We start from the raw sequence: 21297 nt of genomic DNA on the forward strand, positions 1-21297 counted from the left end.
TTGGACTCGGATCGGGAATCCGGTGGTGCATGGTTATTTTCTAGCTCATATGGGTCGAGCGATGGTTGTGATTTGGAGCAGTGTTGCATCATGAGTAGTACTCAGTTGTTAAGTGGGGTTATCAGAGGGTAACGCCGGTGGCCGGCTTGAGACGGTGGTCAGGACACCGTAAGAAAGGAGAAAGTGAGTTTCTGGTTTCTATAGTTATGTTTTGAGGAACCTGGCTGGGTTAATGCCAGGTGGTGCGTTGCAGGAGTATTTCTGGAGTTGAGTTTCCGCAGGCTTCGAGGACGAAGCCTAATTTAAGTGGGGGAGAATTGTAACATCCCGGAATAGCAAGAGTAAAGTTGAAGGGATAAAAGAGTAAAATGGGAAAGAGCAACTTGGTGAGTCCACGAGTGGACTCGGCGAGTAGGGTCACGACTTGGTCGCGTGTTAAGTGGCCGACTCGGCGAGTCAGCGGATGGACTCGGTGAGTAGGCGCTGAGTGGAGGAAACCCTAAATCCGGAGGATGAGCCCTATATAAAGAACATTATACCCTCTCCCCAGCCTCTTTACCCTCTGTAGAAGTCCAGAAAGCTCTAAGACGTGATTGTGAGGGATTAGAGTGCATTTGGAGCTTGGAGAGGTGATTGTTGAAGAAATCTTGAAGGGGAAGAGACTTGGATCAAAGGGCTTTGCAAGGATCTGGATTAATCTTCTCTTGGAGCCTCCTTTTAAGGTATTATTTCATTGTTTGAGTTGCTATTGTCTAGATTCATCATTTTTGGGGGTGTTAGAGATCATATCTTTTGGTGTATTGGAGTTTAGAGGTTAGATCGGATGTTTCTACCTTAGATCTGGAATGGAGAAGGGATAGAATGCATAAAAGTCCCTGTTTGTGAGTGATTGATGGAGCTATCTTGTCCCAAGCCCAAACCCTAGAGTGAAAATGCCTAGATCTCCTTGGATTCACGTAAAGTTTGCCACATTACGTGACGGATGGCCTTAGGGAGGGTAGATCTATGGTTTGGATCATCTGCATGGCTTGGAAAGCCTCTGTATGGATTCAGACCCGGTGGTACTCGGCGAGTCACAAGGGTGGACTCGGCAAGTTGCTTGAAGATGGCCTGGAACTCGATGAGTTGGAAGAATAACTCGGCGAGTAGGTTGAAGATAGCCTTAGACTCGACGAGTCTATTCTTGGACTCGGCGAGTCTTGTCGAAGAGTCCCAATCTTTCCTGGTTGAGCCGTGAATCGGTGAGTCAAGGGATGACTCGGTGAGTTGTGTATGAGTGAACTCAAAGTTGTGAAACTCGGAGAGTCTCGGGGTGACTCGGCGAGTTGAGTCGTGGATTGGGGAATTCTGAGCATGGGGACTCGGGGAATCATCGGGTTGACTCAGCAAGTAGAGTCAGTCAGGGGTTGACTTTGACCAAGGGTTGACCAGTGATTGTCAGGGGCATTTTGGTAATTGTTGGATATTGTTTTGAGTTCACTGCCTTGGTGGTTGTCCAGTGGTGGAGATCGTATCAGTGATCGGAGCAGCTTGGGTTATATGTTTAGTCGGCAGTTTCGAGGTGAGTTATCCTCACTATATCATCAGGGTCTAAGGCACCAAGGCCGACCCTTTATCGGATTGAGATCCGGGTATTTATTGTATGTTATTGCTTTGATATGTTTGCATCCTGGTAGCTAGGATGGTATATGTTAGAGACCTGGTTGAGATCGGTATCCTGAGATGTAGGGTGATGCTACGCTAGTAACCGGTTATGTCGGTATCCTGGTTAGGATGATGATATGTTATGTGATTTGTTTGATCGGTTTGTTGACTGTGAATTGTTGTATGATTGTATGTTTATGTGCACATGGTTGTTGGACTGGAGTTGGGTTGAGGCGGGTCCTGCTTTGTGCTGTAGGCTAAGATACCCAGGGCGGACCGGTTGTCCCGAAGGCCTAGCGAGCGGTCCGGATAGGCTTTAGGCCCCAAGAGGGCGGACCAGACGTGCCGAGGCTCGGAGAGTGGACCAGGCCGACTGAAGGCTCGGTGCGGGCGGACCAGTCATACTGTAGACTCAGAGAGTGGACCAGGTGGATTGAAGGCCTAGTGCGGGCGGACCAATCACACTGCAGACTCGAGGTATATGGCTAGACTCGGAGGGTGGACCAGGTGGACTGTTGGCCGGTGTAGCAGACCAGTCACACAGTAGACCCGAAGTGCATGGCTGTTCTGTGATCGGATATGTTATGGCATGTTATGCGTGTATGGTTTATGTGGTTGGTATTTTGGGGATATCTCACTAAGCTTTCGGGCTTACAGTTGTGGTTTAATGTTTTTCAGGTTCTTCAGGAGACCGTGGCAAGGCAAAGGCGTGATCGTACCGCTCCTCGTGTTTATGTTGTGATGAGATTCTGGGAATACTTTAAATAAATTGTATTGAACACCTTTTTGTAATAACTTTAATGGAATCGGGATGTTTTTGAAAATTTTAAATTGGTTGGAATTTTTGGTCGTTACAGTCGAAAAGTTGACGAGTGCCTACGTTGACTCCATAAAATACTGAGATTTCTTGTTGCACATTGAAGTCATGTTGAGGGCAATGTCGTAACAATCTCTTGTAATGTTCCCAAGCTTCGTATAATGACTCCTCTTCTAATTGTTGAAAATTCAGGATATTTCTCTTAAGCTTTGCCACTTTTGTAATTTCTTATTGCTAGATCTAGCGTCTTACGCATGATTATCCTTGGTTAGATGATTTAAAATGTTGGGACTCCATAAAGTTGGCAACTTTATGGGTCCTTAGAGTCCCTTGGTGATTATATGTTGTGGATCTGAAGTTTGGTTCATGTTTGAGTTCATGCTTGAGCTTTGACCTCCTTTTTCTTCATGAATGCCTTAATTAGAGCTCAAGTCTTGAATTGGACATGCAAGACCTTAAAGCATCGATTTTTATGGTCTTTGAGATGTTAGGAAGCCTTCTGGAGAAGATGAATTAGCTAGTGGCTTAATGGATTATGAAATTTATTCATCAAAATGTCATTCAGACGGATCGCACGACGTGAAACTATGCCTGTCACGTCGTGAGGATCAAAGAGTCTCGATTATTTTGTCTTTTAGTGGCTCACGATGTGAGACTATGCTTGTCACGTCGTAAGGGGCAGTTGACTTGTTGATCGTTGACCATTGATCTTTTTATTAGTTTAACTTTGAGTTAAACTTGAAGGATTAGGGCTATTGACTAAGATTTTACCATGTTTTTGGTGTTAGAAAGTTTGTGGAAGCAAGTAGTATAGAAAAGGGGGCGTACCGTAGTGTTTCTAGGTTCTTCGATTTAGGTGAGTTTTCCTCACTATACTCGTGGGTCGAAGGCACCAATGCCGACCCACTAGATTTGGTTATGTATCCTTGTGCTTAGGATGTTGTTGCATTATGGTGAGTTGTTAGATATATTTACATCCTTATGTGTTAGGATGCAACAGTAGTAGTATGTTGTTTAGAGTACCAGTAGGCTAGTTACTTATGGCTATGGTTTTCATGGAGATTTGTTGGTAGCAGAGTAGTATGTTCTGAGGGGTCTAGTAAGCAGTAATGAGATGTATGGTTGATAGTTTCATGTATTTATGTGCCTACTTGAATTGTTGACTGTTTATATGTTGACATATTGTAGCAGTTGGGTTAAGGCAACATGCCAATTAACCCGGGAAGAAGTTGGGTTGAGGCAGCATGCGAAAAAACTCAGGGAGCGGTTAGTCCAACACACCAAGTATACATAATGTTTATATGTATTTGTTGTGTAGGGTATTTTGGGGAAACTCACTAAGCTTCGTGCTTACCCGACTGTTAATGTTTTTAGGTATCATCAATGAATGTGGAAAGGCAAAGGCATAACTGTACACATTCATCAGCAACAACAAAGATTTCACATTTACTATAATACTCTGATTTTCAACAATGTGCTCTAGTACAAATGGTTTCCCTTAACTTGTATTTTGAAAATGAGCAGTTTTACCTTAATTAAAAATGAAAATTTTGGTTGTGAAAATGGGATGTTACACGAGGAACTAGTCCCGAGCACGAAGAACATTTCGGAATGCAAAGAACATGTTTGGAATGTTCATCACATTTCATTCTGGAATAGGATTTAAACTTATGAAAATTTTATATTTGCATCATGACAAGATTTTTGATGCATCAATTATACTAACTTGCAAGCTCGCAATCGTTGTGGATATTTTTGCGGTACTAAAAAACAAACTGACATGCGAGACTATGTTTTGAAATACATGTTTTGGGAGGTTGTTATATATTCTTGAAGTAGATAGGGATCATTTACTTCTATAATACATGTTTTTCCATAGAGTTATCACGGACCCTCGAAGAAAAGTAGAGAAAATGGTTTTTGAGTTTGGGTATTATGAGTTGTCTATCGGGAAGAAATAATTTTCTCTTCTCACTAGCCTCCACTTTGGTGACTATTTTCTTGCCTCTCTTTTCGACGCCACTTATTGATGGGTTATATACAAAAGAACAATCCTATGTGCTCATGTAAGACCCTAAAGCTTGGATCTAGGTTTCTCTATTGTACATGCAATTAATCCAAGACTTGAATACCCTAATCTAGCATACTACAAACTTGAGATCTATATAAATAACCAAGTAAGAATATTACCTCTTGATTGTAGTAAGAAACTTGAATCTTCAAAGCTTACGAGAACCAGGCACCTCAAATGCGATGCATCTAATGGCTTACAAACACCAAGGCAAGAGGATGATGTTTATGAGAGAGGATGAGAGGCTAGAATTCGGCTCCAAGCTTCCAAGGGATCAAGTGGTCGAATTCTGATGCCTTAGGCGTCCTTTTATACTTGAGCTGTTATGGTTTCAGTCAAAACCCTAATTGGATAGCTTAAGCCTTAAGCAGTCCATTGAACCTTCCAGAATAAGGCCCCCTTGGACGAATTCAAGATGGACTCCAGCTTAATTTCATCCATGCCTTAATCCATAAGAATTCTCAGCCCAAAATCATTTATCTTATAATTGCAGTTCCAGTCCCCTTTATTTAATTAATCTCTTTCAGTCACAATAATTAATTTTGAATTAATTGTTTAACTAATGCTAATTAAACAAATATGATTTCTCTCTTAATATATTATTCTTATAATATATTAATAAACCAAAATATCCTCTTTCTTTATAAATCATCCTGTCAAGTTGCTTTGGTGAAGGCACCCCAAAAGGACCATGCTCAACCGGGTCAAGTACATACCAAATATAGTTATGGACTTAGACACATTTTCATAAATATTAATTATCTGAGTAATTGTCCATGTGAGTTTTCTCACTATATTATATACTTTGGTATGTATCATCTGTATGTTAGGATGCAGTTACCATGTAGTTTGCTATTAGGCAATTAGACCAGCTTAGTTAGTTGCCTATTGTGTGGAACTATTTGTCTGCTAGATATGTATTGATATATTGTGGCGGGAGTTGAGGGCGGACCAGCTTTATGCTGAAGGCCAAGGTGTGGGCCACCTTTACGCTGAAGGTAAAAAGGAGCAGACCAACTTCATGCTAAAGGCCAAGGGGCTAACCAACTTTATGTTGAAGGTCATTATCTGTATGCATTGTATATGTATTGTCATTGTGGTATATGGTATTTTGGGAAAATCAATAAGCTTCGTGCATACCCAGTTGATTATAAATGTTTTTCAGGTTTCAATGATTCTTGAGAAAGGCACAGTTCGACTGTACACACATGCACTCACAACATGTTTTCGCATAACGTGATTATACTTTGGTATATTTGAATTAATAAAAATGAAAATTTTGGATTGAAAATCAGGACTTTACAAGTTGGTATCAGAGCCCTGGTTTGAGAGAATTGGATGACCACTCATGTGATTCTAGACTCAAACTAAGGATTTGAGTAACTAACAAATCTTTTTACAAAAAGAATAATAAAAAGAATGTGATGCGTATAGTTAGCCTGAGCTCAGAAAACAAAGTGATTCCTAAAATATTTATATTGTTAGGATTGTTGATATGTGAAATGATAGAAATTCATGTTAGTATGTAGGTTAGGGATCTTTTCAATTGCAAAATAGAATTGCTTGATACTTAAGATGCCTTATAGCCTAGGAATTTACTTGTTAATTGCTATTTTAGTTATTTGAAAATGTGTTAGGTTGCATGGTCCGAAAATTAAATAGTTTTAGATTGCTTAATTTCGTGTTATTACGCAACTCTTATATGATTCTAACCATGGTAGTGTCAGATCTTTCAGTCGACAAGTTGTTTGATTTTAGCAACATGCAATTGTATTCGTTCGATAATTAGTTAATATTTGTAGAAGTTCTTCCTTAGCTAATAGTAGGGTGAAGGGGAAAGGAATCTTAGAAGGAGAGTCTAGGAAGTTTTATATATGTTTGATAGGGCATATATTCGTAAGGTATGGCATTGGTAAAGATTCAAAGCCCTAGTGGAGCCTAGGAAAATTTCTTGTATATGCTCATTAAGACACATAGCAGTCATCGTGTGTAGTATTGGAACCAACTTGGAAACTACAAGACAATTATTAGGATAAGTATGAGTAGGTGTTAAGACACTGGTAGTTAGGTAGATAGTATGGCTAACACTACGAATTCGTTTCACATTATTTCCATTATTACTATTATAAGGTGATGTCAGGGAGAGTGACTTTAAGTTCAGTCCTAAGTGGCCATGAAAGATTGATTCTGAATAAAGTAGAACTGCATAAGTGATTTGGTTCTGAGAATTAAATTTAGTCGTGAGATTTAAGAAGGAAGTGATCAAGATAATCGACAAAAGAATTGCAACATTTGTTGGAGCGAAGCAACTAGAGGCTAGTGTTGCTACCTGTTGTGGTGTGGTTTTATGTCGACCTCCATCACCCAAGGTAGAAGGATCAAGTTATTAGCATACAAAGAATAAGAGAGATGGAAGGTGTCTTCCATACTAGGGTATGTCTCATAGAGACAAGGGTTCATCACGTTAGGAATCATTATACAACAAAAGGTCATCAGGATATGATCATTCAGCTTGTTAGGAATCATTTTACAATAAAAGGTTATCATGATATGATCATTCGATCTAATACTGTTGTTGTGATAGAAACCACATTGTAGGATGAGTGAGGAAAGAGCATATGTGTGCCCATTAGAAGTTGAGCGTATGAATCACGAGTTGGGAATAAAGATCTATCGACGGATGAAAGAACATGTGTAGGTTCAAGCTCTATCATCAGCGAATAAGTTCAGACCTCTAGAAGTGGTGATCATTGTATCCAGTATAGAGAGGCACATGCAAGTGTTTTTCATGCACTTGCACTCAAGTGCTTTAGAGGTGTTAGGAGGATCATTACACGAGGGACGACTGGAACACGACAAGGTGATTGTCTCGGAGAAACGTGAAGGATTGAGTGAATCAAACAACCGTCGATGTTTCTAGTATTTCGACTACGTTATTTATCATATACCGTTTAGTTATACATGTGCATTAGTACATTACTAAACACCATTGTGATTGTCATGACCTTATTGTGTTTTGGTCGTGTTATGTGAGAATATCACTTGTGGTGGGCATAAGCAGTAGTACTATGAAAGGAATATTGAAGGTTATTGGATATGACAACCAAGAGTTTCTTCAAAGTCAAAAGGAGCTACAAGTCAAATAGGGAGAGCCAGCTTGAAATTACTCGGTTATGAGTAGAAGAAGATGATGGGTCGAACCCAAGTGGGGGAGAGCTGACCCTTAAAGAGAAAGTGTGAACTGCAGTTCGAATTTCGATTTCGACATCAAAGTCCAAGAGAATAACAACGCGAGTAGGCGGAGGTTGTTAGCTTAGATTTTGTTATGCAAGTATCAGAATAAGGAAGTATTCTATTAGATTTCTTATAAGCTATGAATTTCTTGCTTCTCAAGGAAAGGGTGGTCTTTCCTCTCAAACGACTAATGGGTTTTAGGAAGTTTCCAAATTCATATATTCGGTTCAAACAACCAAGAGAACCATATAGCTTCGTACCTTCACAGATGAGGGATTTATCCTCGCAACAGAGAATCAGTTACATAAGGAATTCCGTAGGTGGCGTAGTTTCCCATAGAGAGTGTCGACTACTCAAGACATATACTAAACTTAGAAAGTTGATTATAACCATAGTAGGGATTCAGTTATCCCGATCCAAGGAATTCTAGCAGTAGGATCAATGTCCTAGGAGAAAGTGTTTTCACCCTATGATAATTTTAGGATATCATCTAACATGCGAAACATCTAGAAAGTGATCACTTGAAAAGGATTGTGCCTATTAAATGAGGTAGTAATAGCTTTCGAAGTTTGCTAAGGTATCAACAGTATACATGATAGGGTTGGAGGATCGAATCATTGATCCATGCACGATCGGTTGATCTTGAGGTTATCGACAAAAGTTGATGATAAATAATGACCCCAAGAATGGATTAGTAAGGTTCAGATATAAGGATGAATCCTCTTTAACACCTACGTAAGTAGTTTTGGTTGCTGGAGATCAAGTTGTGGAGATGTTTCGCCAGTTCAAGTATGATTATAGTAGTAAAAACTTTAGCCTGGAAGTAGGAGGAGGATCTAAGGATTTCCTCTGGGAGTTTGAGTTGTAGTGAGGTGGCATGATATCATTAGAGAATTTTTTTAAGTTCTCCAAATTTTATTGGATGCATAAGCTTCATTAATAAATAAAGGACACATAGGATCGAAAGAAGTTAGTGTAAGTTCCTAGGTATGTTTGTTCAATTGAGGGTCATATAGATAGATCGTCGAGTGCGACTACGTATATGATCGACAATACGTCAGTGTTAATTTAAGCTTTAAGGTAGATTACATGTTTGGCATAGTTACTCCTTTTGTTAATAAGCGAGAGCATTAATAGTTAAGTTTATAACATCCATAGGAAAATGTAGGATGATGAATAGAGTTTAGTGTCTTACTGCATAGGTATCAGTTATAATATCAAAAGCTTAAGTATCAAAGATCGATTGTGATTAATAAATATCAAGGAATGATGATGGTTGGGTTCTTTCAGAACAATGATATAATGGTTGTGAGTCTTCAAGACCACTAAGAAGCTGATCATGAGTCTTTAGGCCCTAGAAGGATAATAACAAGAGCAATCTGGCATCATAATTCCAGTAGTTGCATAAGTATCACGACCTATCAGGAGTGGGCATAAGAACAAATTGCTCGAAAATAGTTGTTCCTTGATATATGTAAGGTAGTTAGAGCCTTTAGAGAAGGTTATTAGTGACCTAGTGTTCATTATAATCTAGTAGGTTGGAAGATAAGCAAGCCTAATAATGAGCTCATCACCAATATTAGAGTATCGGTTCCAATATTTTTAAGCCAGTAAACTCGTTATAGTAGTTTTGGTTAAAATTCAGGATGTTGGAACACCTGAATTAAGTAGAGAAACCATTTGCAACCTAGATTTGTGTGTGTTTTAAGGATATGCCATAAGCCTTTTCAGAGGCATGTTCCGGAAAGTAGATTCCATGAGGATGTCATAGATAAATTTCCATAATTAATCTGTTCTTAAGAATTCGAATATGTCAACATTTTACATATGAAGGTGATCAGAAATCATAGCGTGTAAATTTTGGAAATCCAAACCGATGACTTCCCAGTTTTGGTAGATTTCATAAGGAATTCGGGAGTACATCTATGGTAATAAATGAAGTTCTACAGCTAAATAAGTACAAATGGAAAAATTCGATGTCGTAACCCAATAGGCTAGTGTAAAGGCATTATCCTAAGATGTGTTAGATGTAGGATTTCGGGGACGAAATCTCTATAAGTGAGGGAGAGTTGTAACATCCCATTTTCGTCTTATAATATAAAAAGACTAGTTATGTAAATAGACATTTTTCATAGAGGACTATTTAGGATAAATAGTCTTGATGAAAGTCGTAGTAATCGAAAAGGAAAACTTGTGCATATAAAGAACACCTAAATTTGACTTCGTATGAGGAAGTTATGATTTTCTAAGTTTCGGTATAGTAGTGCACAACACTGAAATCAAAATGGAAATCGGTTGATTGATAGCTGAAACAATCAGAAATAAGAGTTGAAGATCCCATAGAAATAAGTCTTTCAATATAAAGACAGTCGAGAACGGATGTTGTATGAAAGAGTTATAATTTTTATACGGACTTTAACAGTCTAATCCTTTTAAAAATATAACTTTAAAATAAAGTGATAATTAGCCGAAAGAGTCTAAATTAAAGTTGTAGTACTCGTCGATAGCTACCAGTAGATATAAAGAACATCAAAAACAGATCTTATATGAGAAGGATAAGATTTTTTGAAGTTTTTCGAAAAGAGTCATACGAAGGTAGGCATGAAACACGCTTCTAGAAGCAGGGTGCATGGAACACAAGGATTTTGATACATTTCAACATGTCGTTGGATCGACGTCGCTATAGGGTGCGACACGCCTTGACCAAAACTTGTCTATATATATCCTCATTTTCCCCCTTCCTTTTTTACTCCAAACTCTCTCATCTCTCTCTAAGATCCGAATTCTCTTGGGTTTTTTTCGGGATTCTAGATATCTCTACTTTAGCGAGGTCGTGCGGCATCAGAGAGCCGAGAAGAAAGAAGTTATTGGGTCGGATTTCTGCCAACACAAATCTCGGTTTTCACTAGAAACTCCTGTAAGTTGAGTTGCACTTACTACGCTTTAAGTGTAACTTATATTTATATTCATAGTCGTTGTTATGAATACATAAATAAGATTTATCAGTAATTCTAGTCATAATAATGATTGATCTATGTATGGGAGAGCTGTTTAGAATGGGCACGTTAGCTTGGTTGATTGATTTCAGAAAGGCTATATGTCGAAATGGTCATGCCTCCCAACTGGCCTTCCTCGATGACCATTATTTGATAGAACTCTTGGTATTCATTAGGATTAGTGAAAGATATAGCTTTCATTACCATATTGTCATATAGATTAATAAGTTATAGTATTATAGGTTAATACTTGATAAGCGTCTTAGCCGCCAATTGCATTGTTAGTAGGATCACCCTGATAACTACCAATCGTCTGAGTAATTGTCCAGGTGAGTTTTATCACTATATTTTTGTGACAACCTGAAATTTATTCCGTCACTGTAACCCGTTTCTTTCAATAAAACTCGTCATTATCGAATTGTTCCGTTAACATTTTGGATTAGGTTATTTAAATTGAGACTTTTATTATGACTTCATGAGTGTCCAAACGCATTAGAAACACGTGAAACACCCTCAATATTCTTTTTAAAAGTTTCTAATTCACGACCACATCGGGTTACGACAACTTAATCGGGTACGACCATAAGCTCCGTTTAACGTCGGTATCGGGTAGATTTCCACCGGGCCACAAACTCAAACCCTATAAAAGGGTGAGTGGACTTCATTTGAAGTTTTTTCCCACTCATAACACTCTCTCTACTCTCTCTCTTTACAAGCCAATTTTGATTAGTAGTTCAATGTATAATTAGATACAATTATGTATCTCCTCATGTTACATAGGAGCCTCGCGTGTGTTCAAGCCCTAAACTGACACTTAGCATCCTACCCGACACATTTCTCGTCTGGTGAGTTCATAACCCTACACCATTTTCCGTGTTTTTTTATGTTTTCAGGGGGAATACAAGCAAAAGTACAAGGAAATCTTGTACTCAAACTTATTATTTCGTATGAAATGTTTCATATTCCGTATGCTTTTAACACTAAAAACCGTATTAACCAATCGTGTAACTTGCAGAGTTAGTTTTCAAACTAATTGCGAAACTCATTATAAAATGTTATATTTTATGTTTCATAAAGGATTTCATGCCATTCATCAAACAGGATTTTCCGTATTATTACTTGTAAATTTGTTATTCTTAAGATCGGAGACACGTCCTCTAAAACACTCCACAAAGATATGCGAGTGGAGGAACACCCCTGTAACCAGAATCTCCTAGAAGGAGAGCATGACTTTAGTGTATAGATCTATACGGGGCTGACTACCCTGCAGCTTTCTGCTAGCTACAGTGGGACCGGCAGGTCTACAGGTGACAAAAGTCATAAAATGATAATGAACTTCTTATTGCCATATTTAGTCTATCGTATGGTTATGGAACTCGCAAACTTAGATAATGGAGATTTACTTTTTAAGTAATAAATAATTTAGTAAATTAATACACTTAGGAATTAGTTTACTACCTACTTATTAGTTTTATATACGTGTTAAAACTAATGTACTTTTCAAATATAACCAGGCTTTCAGGAAACTTCACTTAACGCTACAAGTATGGTAGATACTTGTACACTTCATTCCGGATCGATAACCAACTTTTAAGGAAAATAAGGGTTTTTCCTGGGATAACTTAACTTTTCATACCCAGGCTGTTTAACAAATGGATAACTAAACTTCTCTTATAAGAAAATGTGGGATTTTCTTGGATAACAACTTTTTCAGAAAACCAAAGGAAACTTGTTCTTTTACCAGAAACCAACCGCTTATGAACTCACCAGCTTTATGCTGATAATTTCAAAACTGCTTGTATTCTCGGGTTCTCGTTAGACAGGTATCACGCGTTCTTTTGGAGAAGACGGAGCGTTTAGAAGTCTCGTCTTTACTTTTGTATACTGATGTATCTATAAAACATGTATTGCTTTGCTTTCAAACAAATGTAAATATTCCTATGTAATGTAATCATCTGTGTTTACTATGCTTACTATGTACATTGGTTGTGATATTTTACATGACGTCCTTCCCCCCGGAACGTTTCCACCATCGGTTTCGGGGTGTGACAGATTGATATCAGAGCCCTTGTTTATAGTGAACTAAGTATACCGAACCTTACATGGTCTATAACTATAAACACTAAGGGTCTGAAGTGCTCTGAACTAAAAGTATACTTTAAAAATATAAGTATTTTTACTTCAAGTATACAAGAATACCTAAACGCCGGAAACCGTAACCCCAAGTAGAACAAAACATAAGTAATTGGGTGTTGGGCACTGTGGTTAAACCTGGGCAGTTATGTAGTCGTGTCTAGGGTCAATATAGCCCGATCAACAATATTCTTTTGAGACACGGCCAACATGTGCTTGGGAGTGACTGTGGTGTGCGGCAGGCCTAAAACTTACCAAATATCCAAACAATGAATCATCGTCACAACGAAACATAAAATACTATGGGAGTATTATCTAGAGCCAATTTCGCTATAGAAATCCTCATTCAAGTGTTGCTACTCATTTCCCTTAGCGATAATTTCCCTTGCTTTGATAGTCTCCCTATATATTATCGCATAGTAAAACACTTTATCTGTCATAATGAGATATCTCTTGTTCCATATCTCTTGATTCAATTCAGAGGACTTACCATCCTCTCTTTCCTGATCATTTTAGATCAAGATGCCTCCAAAGAAAAGACCCAGCTCAAAGAACAACAATCCTCCTCCACCACCTCCCTCTCCATTTGATCCTACCATGTTCCAAGCAGCCGTTACTGCTGATGTGGCTACTAACATGTCTCAAATGAACCTCGGCGGTTCCGGCGGGCCAGGAGGTGGTACTCAGCCCCAAAACCAGGAAGGTAGTCAGGGACATTGGAAGGAGTGTTCCTACAAAGACTTTATGAACGCGAAACCCACACCCTTCAATGACACTGGAGGTGTTATTTTCGAAATCTGTGTCTGTTCTGAAGCTGACAAAGTGAAGTTCGCCGCCTGCACTTTCACCGATAAAGCCCTAACTTGGTGGAATGGCCGAGTCAAATCCTTAACCGTTCCTATAGTCAATGCTATGGGTTCGGAGAGCATGAAGGAGCTTCTACTTGCTAAATACTGCCCGTGGGGCGAAATGCACAAGCTAGAGCATGAACTCTGGAACCTAAAGATGAAGGGTTCCAATGTCGCCGCTTACACCTCCAGATTTGAAGACCTGACGCTTCTTTTTCCGGGAATGGTTACCCCGGAAAGTAAAAAGATTGAAAGATTCATCTGGAGGCTGACCCAGCCAACCAAGGGAAATGTTTTGGCTGCGAAGCCAAACACATTCGACAGCGCTAAATGCCTGGTGCAAATTCTGATCGACCATGGAGATGATATTGATGAAGTGGCCACCGCTCCTGAACCGACAAAAAGGAGTGGTGAGAAAAGAAAATTTTGGAAGCAGAAGAAGGGTCAGTCTTCGCAAGAGCCTTCAAAGAAGCAGCAAACTGTGGCAGTCCACGCTGCTACTACCCCTGTTGCTGTTTCTGCCGCCGCTTCTACAGCTCAAGCACCTACCAGTAGGTATGCTGGCACCCTTCCTCAATGTGACAGGTGTAACTACCCCCATAACCCCGATCCATGTCGTGAACTGTCATGCTCCAACTGTGGTACAAAGGGGCATACGATTCGATTCTGCAAAGCACCAACCCAATCAACCAATCAAGGTTCCGGAGTGGGTGTCGGTCAGGCCTGCTACGGTTGCGGTGAAGTTGGGCATTTCAAGCAAAACTCCCCCAAGGCAGCAACAACTGGCAACACCGGGAGAGTTCTAACTGTGGGGCGAGATGAGGCAGTCGTCGATCCCACCGTCGTCACGGGTACGTTCCTTCTCGACAAATCTTATGCTAGCATCCTTTTCGATTCTGGTGCTGAAAGAAGTTTTGTTAGCCATTCATTCAAACATCTTCTTAAAAATAGTCCTCAACCATTAATCGAAACATTTACCGTCAAGATGGCTGACGGTGAGAAAGAGAATGCTAGCGATATATTCATAGGCTGTACCCTTACCCTGAACGATCATTCATTTCCTATCGACCTAATGCTAGTTTCCATAAAGAGCTTTGATGTTATCATTGGCATGGATTGGTTGAGTCCCAATCATGCTGATATCCTTTGTTACGAAAAAGCCATCTGTCTCAATCTTTCCCCTGGCCAGACCCTCATGATCTACGGTGATAAACTTAGTTCCAATCTTCGCATCATTTCATGCATCAAAGCTCAAAAACTTATGCGAAAGGAGTGTCATGCATTCCTAGATCGTGTAATCAACGAGAAACAGGAAGTTAAAGTCCTCAAGAGCATCCCCGAAGTCTGCAACTTTCCTTATGTCTTTCCCGAAGAGCTCCCGGGAATTCCCCCCGAACGCCAAGTCGAGCTTCGCATCGACCTAATTCCCGGAGCAAATCCTATGGCCAAGTCTCCGTATCGCTTAGCACCAACATAAATTGTCACACCCCAAAACCGAGAACGGAGGAATACGTTCTGGGGTGGAAGACGTCATGTACAGTATCATAACACTTGCATAATAGTAAAAACAAGCGACAACAACCATTTCATTAATATAGTGATTATAATTACAAATGTGTTCTGCACAGTTAATAGATACTAAAAGTATAAAAAAAAATAAAAGATGAATCTTGTATACGCTCCATCTTCTCAAAAGCTGCACCAGTACCTGTCTATCTTTGAACTGAAGATACAAGTTATTTTGAAAACAAGTATCAACATAAAGCTGGTAAGTTCATAAGAATTTTAGTGTCGTCATTTGTATAAAAGTGTTTACAATCATGTAATGTAAACAATGTAATTACTGTTTGAGAATAGAAGAAATCCCTAGAAAATCCTATATTTTCCGAAACTGAGCATTTGTAAGATAAATCCTTCGTGTGTATAAAAGTATTTTCATTGAAACTATCAGTTATAAAAATAAGGTAATAAACTCCCTTCAAGCAACGTAAATAAGGAGAAATATTGCCGGTTGGCTCTGGTAGTGTTGCAAACTTCATTTGGTAATATATATTTATTTACTTCAGGAAGTTAGCTTAGAATTTAAGCCTTAGTGTGTTAATTTAGATATGGATGTGATTTCTCATGTAACCAAACTGAGTGATAATAGAGGTTCTGATGACCTTCGCGGTCATACGTAGTGTAGTGATGTAGTGCCACTCCTGGGCCTAGTCGGCTTGGACTGTAGTTAACTGTTGGGATGTAATAGTGTCCGTCCTGTATAGATCTATACATGTAGTGTCGCTTTTCTTCCGGGAAGCTCTGGTTACATGGTATTTGCGCCGTAGAGTGTCGTATAGAGGGATAGTGTGTTATACATCTGGATTAGTGTATTCTCTTGTATTATAGTATAGTAAACTTTTAGTATAGTACATAGAGTGTTCTCTTTAACGTGCATTAACTTGTAGTAGTAGTAGATATAGTGAGTATAGTAGTAATAGAGGTAACGAGCAGTAGTCTTAACTATACCTATTATAGTTAAATAGAGTGTGGGATTACATGCCTTTGATTTACAAAGGTATTGAATAAGATGAAGACTTTCATATCTAACACAAATACATATGATATATAACTAAGAAATCAACGACAGTCGGACGGATAACAATATACCCTAAGACCACAATCAAACAAGAACAGGAAATAAGGCGAGCTATCCGTCCTAAATCCTTCAAGTCTTACTTATATAAATATATTAGTATAGATATAGTTTAAAAGAAAAGTATTTTAAACATAGTTTGAAAATAGTTTAACAACAATCTAACCTTGAAAATGCGTTTGATAATTCTTTAAAACATTTTATGGATAAGTAGCCAAAAGTATAGAAAATCCTTTTTAGTTGCAGGTTATAAATCACGTATGATTTGATACTAACACTTGTTGTATTTAACTTGTATCACCCCCCCTAAAACATGTAAAAACATTTGAAAAGGTTCATTAAGGGGTATGAACTCACCTGCAACGAGTTTAGTGGGTGAAGTTGCCGGGTAGAATGCTAGACGCCAAATGAGAATATGAACACTCACACGGATCCTATGAAACATGTAGTAACACATAATGGTTTCTAATTAGTTATCTAAACACTAAATAAGTAAGTAATTACACCCTAATGCATGAAAACACTTTGTTCTAAGTGCTAGGAGGCTATTGGGTTGCAAGGAATTGGTGTAAGGCCTCACTGTGGAGTTTACTCATCAAATACTCACCTTAGGTGAGTTTACGGTTGAGGGACCAATTCCCCCATGAGTTTACGGCTGTAAACTCATGGGAGGAGTATATTTGTGTGCCTTAAGGTTTCTTGTATCACTAGGAAGGGTTCTAAGGTCAAATCCAAGGCTTGAGGGGTGATTAGGGTTCAAATAGGGCACTCACTTGGAGTTTGCGGTCCTTGGGAGTTTACGGTCGTAAACACTCGGGTTTACGGCCGTAAACCCTTTATCACGTCATTCACTTCATGTTTTGTGGTCCTAATCTCAATCATACAAGTTTCTAGCCCAATAATCATGCTAAGGAAGGAGTCAGGGGCACCAAAACACCATTTATGGTGTTTACGGTTTTTGTGTTTACGGTTCATGAATATTCATGGACCGTAAACTCATGTTTACTCTCCTAAAGGTCCGATTTTTGGTTTCTAGCTTCATGCATGTATGTTTCTAAGTCAAGGACGAGTATTAGAAGAGTTTTGGAGGGATTTTGGGCTTCAAAAACCCTCTTAAGGGTGTTTACGGTTTTGGGAGGTATTGCCAAACCGTAAACTCGAGTTTTTAAGGTTTTTGAGTGATTAAATCTCGAGTTTGTATGAATGCAAAGATAGACAACAATTTAGGGAGTATTACTTACGATTTGGAGCTTGAATGAGGTGATTCTTGAAAAAAACCCACTTGTAGAGAGAGAAAGTAGAGAGAGGAAGCTTTTAGAGTGAGAAAAGTTCATGGGAACGAGCCACTCTTCCCTTATATAGGGCTAGAGTTGCTGACCAGGTGGGGATCCACCCCATACCGACGTTAAACGGAGTTTAAAATTTTACCCGTTTAAATGGTCGTAATTAAAAACTTTTTCCAAATAAATTGGAGGGTATTTTACGTGTTCTTATTTATTTTATTACGACACTAATAAAATAAAATAAAGCATTTATTGATTTGTCTAGCCCAAATGTTAACGGAATCTTAACAAAAATAGAATATTCTATTAACGGAAACGGGTTATAACGATGGAATAAATTTTGGGTTGTCACATCATCCCCCCGTTAGAGGAAATTTCGTCCCGAAATTTAGAATTCAAGCAGCTAGGTTATTACAGTACTACTAAACAAAGAGATGGGGATACTTGAGTTACATTTGATCCTCGCGCTCCCAAGTGAACTCCAATCTTCGTTTAGTGTTCCAGCGAACCTTCACAATTGGGATGCGGCTTTGTTTCGTTTGTTTGACCTCTCGGTCCAAAATCTCGGCAGGCTCTTCCACAAAGTTGAGGCTCTCATTGACCTCGATCTCGTCGAGTGGGATTACGAGAGTCTCATCGGATAGTCACTTCTTTAGGTTTGAGACATAGAAGGTAGGATGTATGTTACTGAGCTCGCGGGGTACGTTGAGTTTGTAAGCTACGAGACCGATTCTGGAGAGAATCTCAAAAGGCCCTATGTACCTTGGGTTTAGCTTTTCACGCTTTCCAAAGCGTATCGTGCCCTTCCATGGTGAGACTCTCAAAAGGACTCGGTCTCCCACCTGGAATTCCAATGGTTTTCTTCGTTTGTCTGCGTAGCTTTTCTATCGATCCCTAGCGACTTTTAATCGTTCGCGAATCTGTCCAATCTTCTCGGTCGTTTCTCGAATGATCTCCGGACCCGTGAGAGAGCTATCAAGAACTCGTCCTTTAGCTAACTGAGTGTCACCCACCTCAGCCCAACACAGAGGGGATCTGCACTTTCGGCCGTAGAGGGCTTCAAACGGAGCTGCCTTGATGCTCGTGTGATAACTGTTATTGTAAGAAAACTCTACAAGGGGTAAGTGTGTATCCCATGCCTTACCAAAGTCGATCACATAGGCTCGCAGCATATCTTCCAGGGTTTGAATAGTTCTCTCACTTTGCCCGTCGGTTTGCGGATGATAGGCTGTACTCATGTCCAACCTCGTCCCTAAGGCGCTTTGTAGCGATTGCCAAAATCTCAAAGTGAACCTACTATCTCTATCGGAGATTATAGATATATGGACACCATGTAGTTGTACGATTTCCTTAATGTATGTTCTTGTGAGTTTCTCCATCTTATCTATCTCTTTGATGGGTAGGAAGTGCGCGAACTTGGTCAATCTGTCAACAATGACCCATATGGTATCCAGCCCACCCGTTGTCTTGGGTAGCTTAGTTATGAAATCCATTGTGATCCGCTCCCACTTCCACTCCGGTATTTCCGGTTGCTGGAGAAGACCTGATGGATTCTAGTATTCGACCTTGACCATCGCGCAAGTAAGGCATTTACTCACGAAGGTAGCAATCTCTGCTTTCATGTTAGGCCACCAGTATAACTTTTTGAGATCCAGATACATCTTATCTGAACCTGGGTGAACGGAATATCGAGTGTTGTGTGCTTCCTTCATGACCAAGTCTCTGAAACCACCGCGACGCGGCGTCCAGATTCGGTCCGTAAGATATAAGGCTCAGTCACACTTGACCTCCAAGTTCTTATCCATTCCACGTAAGGATTCTCCCGCCACATTCTCAGGCTTCAAAGCTTCGAGCTGAGCCTCCTTAATCTGTGCGGATAGATGCGAATGGATAGTCATTGTTAACGACTTTACTCTCCGACCAGAATACTCTTTTCTACTTAGGGCGTCTGCTACTACATTGGCTTTTCCCGGGTGATAACGAATCTCATAGTCGTAATCATTGAGTAGATAGACCCACCGTCGTTGTCTCATATTGAGCTCCTTCTGGTTCAGTATGTGTTGGAGGCTTTTATGGTCAGTGTATATTGTGCTCTTCGTACCATACAGGTAATGTCTCTAGATCTTTAGAGCGAATACCACCGCTCCTAACTCTAGGTCGTGAGTGGTGTAGTTAACCTCATGTTTCTTTAGCTGCCTCAAGGCATAGGCGATGACCTTACCTCGTTGCATCAGGACACAACCGAGCCCCTGGTTAGACGCATCGCAATATACTACAAAATCTTTTGTCCCCTCGGGGAGAGACAGTATTGGTGCGGTGCATAAGGCTCGTTTCAAGGTCTGGAATGCTTTCTCCTGTTTCTCTCCCCAGTCAAAGGTCATGCCCTTCTGGGTCAATGTGGTAAGGGGTTTCGCGATCCTAGAGAAATTCTGAATGAATCTGCAGTAGTAGCCAGCGAGGCCTAGAAATTGATGAATTTCTGTAGGCGTCTTTGGTGCTGACTAGTTCTCGATACCTTTAATCTTGGATGGGTCCACGTGGATTCCTTCCTCACTAACCACGTTTCCTAAGAATTCCACCCTTCGGATCCAAAATTCGCACTTAGAGAACTTCACATATAAATTTTCAAACCGTAGGGTTTCTAGGACTTTCCGTAGGTGATTGCTGTGCTCTTCCTTGCTTCGAGAGTAGATGAGTATGTCATCAATGAAGACGATGACGACCTGATCCAAGTAAGGACAGCACACCCTATTCATTAAATCCATGAATACTGCGGGCACGTTGGTCAGTCTGAACGATATTACTACGAACTCATAGTGCCCGTAACGAGTTCGGAAGGCTGTTTTCGGAACATCCTCCTCAAGCACTCATAACTGGTGATACCCGGACCTAAGATCAATCTTTGAAAAGTAACTCGCCCCTTGCAGTTGGTGGAATTGGTCGTCTATACAGGGAAGAGGGTAGCGATTTTTGACCGTCAGTTTGTTGAGTTCTCTGTAGTCGATGCACATACGGAACGATCCGTCCTTCTTCTTTACGAATAAGACCGTTGCTCCCCAGGGTGAGAAGCTTGGTCTTATAAAGCCCTTGCTGAGCAGCTCATTAAGTTGACCGGACAATTCTTGCATCTCAGCAGGCGCTAGACGATAGCGCGATTTAGCTACGGGGGTATCCCCTGGACTTAGGTCGATTCTGAACTCAACCTGACATTTGGGAGGTAAACCTGGGAGCTCCTCTGGAAAGACGTCAGGGAAATCGCATACTATGGGGAAGTCTTTTAGATCTTTCGGTTTCTGGCTCGTGTCAATGATGCGCGCAAGGAATGCATGATATTCCTTATGTAAGTACTTTTGGGCTTGAATACTCGAGATGATGCGAAGGCTCGTACTGGGTTTGTCTCCGTAGATTAACAGGGTTTCGCTATTCGGTTGATTTAGAGGGATGGCTTTGTTGAAGCATAGAATATCAGCGCGATGGAGACTCAACCAGTCCATGCCCACAATGACATCGAAACTCTTGATCGAAACTGGTATGAGGTAGACTGGGAATGAATGATCATCTAGCGTGAGGGTGCATCCTATGTAGATTTCTTTAGAGCTTTCTGTCTTTCCGTTAGCCATTTCTACGACGAATGTT

At 40.0% G+C, this 21297-nt stretch overlaps 1 non-coding gene across 1 annotated transcript; it reads left to right on the top strand.

The window, feature by feature from the left end:
- The first annotated feature begins 2564 nt into the window (after positions 1-2564).
- Positions 2565-2671, top strand: LOC144999159 (small nucleolar RNA R71). The gene has a single exon (XR_013660681.1). It is a non-coding gene; the product is annotated as a small nucleolar RNA R71 (small nucleolar RNA).
- Positions 2672-21297: the final 18626 nt, after the last annotated feature.

This window comes from Lactuca saligna, chromosome 5, assembly GCF_052625555.1.
Source record: "Lactuca saligna cultivar CGN05327 chromosome 5, ASM5262555v1, whole genome shotgun sequence".
Classification (NCBI taxonomy): domain Eukaryota; kingdom Viridiplantae; phylum Streptophyta; class Magnoliopsida; order Asterales; family Asteraceae; genus Lactuca; species Lactuca saligna.